This window comes from Gymnoscopelus microlampas (assembly GCF_963454915.1).
Source record: "Gymnoscopelus microlampas genome assembly, chromosome: 11".
Lineage (NCBI taxonomy): Eukaryota > Metazoa > Chordata > Actinopteri > Myctophiformes > Myctophidae > Gymnoscopelus > Gymnoscopelus microlampas.
Window position 1 is genome coordinate 53,453,343 of NC_139948.1, and position 5,000 is coordinate 53,458,342.

The window sequence follows — 5,000 nt, forward strand, 5'->3', positions numbered from 1 at the left end:
CCCCTGGAGGCAATCTAGACCCAAGGATCTCCACCGTGTCTCTACAGATGTCTGCAGCATTATACATTTATACATTTATACATGTTAACATTCTAGCCTACTCGTAAGAAGTAATTATGGAGTCTAGGCAAAGTAATCAATGGTGCATTCCAGAGACTGTTCTTTAAGTGAGTCAATCTGTCCCCATATTGGGTTGTTCCTTTTTCTAAAGCTATACACAGCAAAATCCTTAGTGTTAAAACTATATGACAGTGTGCATCAAATGCATTTGCACACTGTCATCTGCACACTGCAAATGAAACCAAATGGACCCTTCTGGGCCCATTTGGTTCCATTTGCACACTCTCAGAGTTACAACAAGTACTATTAATAGTATTAATAGTACTAATTAGTATTAACAGTATTAATTTAATACTGAACCTTAATCAAATACATTTAGAAAAACAACGTTAGTTAGGCCTACTAGTTACTTTGCAGATGATACACATTATTATATTATAAAACCTACATTAATGATTAACCACTTTTATTTTTTTTGGAAATAGCAGATCTACAAGCTCACAACGCGTCCCATCTCGACCTGTTGTGAGCTTGTAGATCGGCTATTTTCTAACATTTTAGTACTTTTACTTTTGATACTTTAAGTATATTTTGATGCCAACACTTTTGTACTTTTACTCAAGTAACAATTCTGTGGTGGTCTGCGGTGAAAATAACACTTTTGAACACAGGCCTTTTATTTGTAACAGAGTATTTTTGTATATTGTGAGTACTTTTCCTAGTAGTCCTACTTCTTCCACGCACCACTGAAGTTGACAATAAGTGTCTCAGACATGATGTGACTGCTGTTCAGTTGTAACGCATATTATGAATATTATTGACATTACTATTACAGTTGGAACCGCCGGGTCTGTGTCTCTGCAGTCTGTGAGCCTCCATGGCGGCCGTTGTGTTGTTAATGTGGAGCCATGAGGCTCTGAGGGAGGATGTTGTTCTCCTAGAACCTCCGCCAGAGAGACCACAGCCCAGAGACTCTGTACTGACTTCTAATGGGGCTGATGATGACTTCTAAGTTCTAATGACTGCACTCATCACCCACTGCTGTGTGTGTGTGTGTGTGTGTGTGTGTGTGTGTGTGTGTGTGTGTGTGTGTGTGTGTGTGTGTGTGTGTGTGTGTGTGTGTGTGTGTGTGTGTGTGTGTGTGTGTGTGTGTGTGTGTGTGTGTGTGTGTGTGTGTGTGTGTGTGTGTGTGTTAACTTGCGCGTGCTAGCCATATAGTGCGTCCGTTGCCATATAGTGCGTGGGTGTCTTTTTTATATGACAGTCTTTTGGTGTTGCAGCCAAACTGACGCCCTGATGCTGCTTGAAGCAGCAGAAAGAAGCGGACATCTTGGCACCACATGGCGGCCTGATCTGGCTCTCTGTCCCGCTGCGATGCGATGGAAGAACATTCACAAAATAATATGAACCGAGATGAGTTTCCCACCATGTGAGCATGTGACCATCACACATTAAAACTATCATTAATCAACAAACACTCCGAATGTTTCATTCAAACATTTCACTGAGATTGCATGATCACTGTCTGTTGTTGTGACAGTATATACATAATTCAACCGGCTGTATCAGACAGTATTGAGTTAATACGGAATAATAAAGGAATTAATAAAGGATTTCTCAAAAAGGGTCCATTTCCTCCCGAAAATATAGTCGATCTGCAAGCTCACGACGTAATGCAAAATATAGCAGATGAGCTTGTAGATCTGCTGGTTTCCCATATAGCCGAAACAATATAAAATAAGGCTATAATAAAGAATAACTGAATCTGCAAACTTCTGAAGCTGTCATATAATTGTAAGGGAGTGAAAATATTTCTTTGAGCTCCACTAAAGGATCCTGATTCCTACTCAGTAGGAATCCTACTCCACTAAAGCTCAAATAAATATTTGATATTTTGATATAAAGTACATTGAAAAAATGACATACTCAAGTAACAATTATAATACCGCAAAATACTTAAACCCAAAGCATCTGTATTATGGGCAAAGCTTTCGTAGAAAATAGCCGATGGACAAGACAACCCCCCAACAGCTTGTCCATCGGCTATTTTCTGCGAAAGCTTTCCCCACAATAGCAGAAAACAGAAAACACACTCGCATAGAGCCCTGAGGGATTCCGGTCAACCATATGGTTTTTAAGTGTATAAGTGTTTAAGTACAGTACTTGAGTATACATACTTTAATAAGCAGTGAGTCATGACGTCATTGTAAACTTCATTTTAATAGGACTCCAGCATCAGCAGTGCCATTGCACGGTAAACAACACAGAAACATTATGACAATAAAACCAACAGAACTAACCGTCTATAAAAGAGACACATTCTTTGTTGTTGTGTTTTAAACTGGTGGTGGCGCTATAGGGATGTTCATCTTGATTGATTGATTGAAATTTTTATTAGGCAAAAAGAATGTAAAACAACACAGTTACATTTATAATACTTTTGTCTAAAAGGTCCGGCCAAAAAAGTCCTTGCGGGCTTGTTTCCATTGGGGTCCTTGAATTAATTTCATAGACATATATAGTAGCAACCAAACAGTTCAATAATCAACAATGTTGTTGTGTACAGCATTGGTTCTCTCAAAGTGGGGTCCGGGGACCCCCGGGGGTCCTTGGCGGGGTATACCAGGGGGGTCCCCAGCTAAATAAGTTAATATATCGTCACGATCATTTTAACCACTTATTGTATACTTTGGCTGTTTTGTTCCAAAATAGCAGATCAGCTTGTAGATCTGTGTGTGTGTGTGTGTGTGTGTGTGTGTGTGTGTGTGTGTGTGTGTGTGTGTGTGTGTGTGTGTGTGTGTGTGTGTGTGTGTGTGTGTGTGTGTGTGTGTGTGTGTGTGTGTGTGTGTGTGTGTGTGTGCAGTGAAATAATTAAATAAACCATGTGCGTGTACGTCAGAACATGAACGTCAACAACAACACCAGCAACAGGCCGCGTGGGACCGCGGGCTGAAGTACACTTTTCACCGGGTGTCTCTGTGCTTCATGAGCCGCAAATTGAGAGCCTCCGTCCCCTGAATTACAACCATAAGCATGTTTTTGTGTCAAATTCATATATATATATATATATATATATATATATATATATATATATATATATATATATATATATATATATATATATATATATATATATGTGTGTGTACGTGTGTTATAGAAGAATTGAGCTCGCTGGCCAGATGTTCAATGCAAGACGTGTCTCGGAACATCTGCTATAGATCATGAAATGTTTCAAAGAGAATCTTATCATAATTATTAATGTCCACCAATAAACAGAATAATAACACTGCGGGCAAATAATTAATGCGACTGACAATAATAACAACAGATAGTTTCATAAAAGTTTCTATACAATCGACAAGATAACATAAAAACTGACCTAAAAAATAAACATGGACCAAAAAAAAAAAACTATATTACAGCATGACGTCATTTGTTTATCCTCAATATAAACACAACATATTAAAAACATATTTAAATCATTCCAACTGAAAATACACGAGGTTACTCACTTATATTTACAATAAATTAGAAATATTTCCCTATCAAGAAACTGCTAATTTTTGTCAGTAAGCATTCTCCTCTGGTAGTTTTTTTTTACCCCCCAAAAAGTTAATAAAAACACACAGAGCTAAACGACGAAATGACGTCAAATCAATGACGTCAGATGACGGCTGACTTGAGGCATGCGCAAAACAATGTAAACATTTTGTACACAAAGACAAACTGTTGTGTATTGTTCTGTGGAAAGAAAGGAAATAATAATAATACCGCTTTTTAAATCAGTTTCTAAACGAAAAACGGGAATAATAATATAATATTACACCTTAATTAACTAGTTAATTAATTAAGACCCCATTGGAAACGGTTTAAAGATTAAAATGTAGGCTACGTGTGTGCGCGGGGGGGGAGGGGGGGGGGGGGGGGGTAGCCTATTAAGTCTAAATTGAATTAATCACATTTTTCATTTTTTTTTTTAAACAATATGCGTTAAAGCAACGTCTATTTTTGTCTTACTGAATGGGCTTCTCACACACACACACACACACACACACACACACACACACACACACACACACACACACACACACACACACACACACACACACACCACGGAGTTGTAAAGTCAAAGTGTGTTTTATGGACAGCTCATAAAACGGTAGGCAGAGAACCGTTAACATCTACAGACTTCAGGAACACGCACGTGTACGGAGGGGTCGTGCGTGTTCCTGACGGCTCGAGAGCCGTTTTATAGAAATATCAATAAAACGCTCATATCCTCCGTACAGTGGACATAAAGTATCCACTTAATTATCCATTCATATAGTGTGTTAAATGTATGTGTGGCTTATTGAGAAAATACACTTATTTATTCATGTGTTTGTTTGTTTGTTTGCCCTGATATGATGCTGATCAATTACCTATACATTTTACGCACGCGCAGTCTGTGGTGAAAATAAAAAATAGACCCTTTTGTATTGGTTAGCTAGTATTATTTTAAATGAAATGTAAGTTTTTATTTCCTAATTGCCCGACGTGGTTGATCTAAATTGCAGGGACTTTGTGGTTTTAAGAGAAAAAGAAAAGTCAACATCAATATATGTTCGGAATTATAAAATGGCTTGTTACATAAAATGCGGGTTTATCTCTTTTATTTAAATTAAGTTTTAATCAGAACGATGTAATTACTTGCCTAAATGCACACATCTATCTCCTCCAAACGAGGAAATAGATTGTGTTGGTTGGTTTATTATGCATTTGCGGTGAGCAGCAGGCGCGTGCGTAAGTGATCGATGTGTCCGCGCCATTGATAAGGTGATCCGCAGATAGACGCGTTAATAACATTAATTAATTAACATTAAATCTACTACAGTGGAATCTGGAGGGAAGCGCGTGCTGCTGACGTGGGCGTTCCTCTAATCTCTTAATTAACTTTGGGC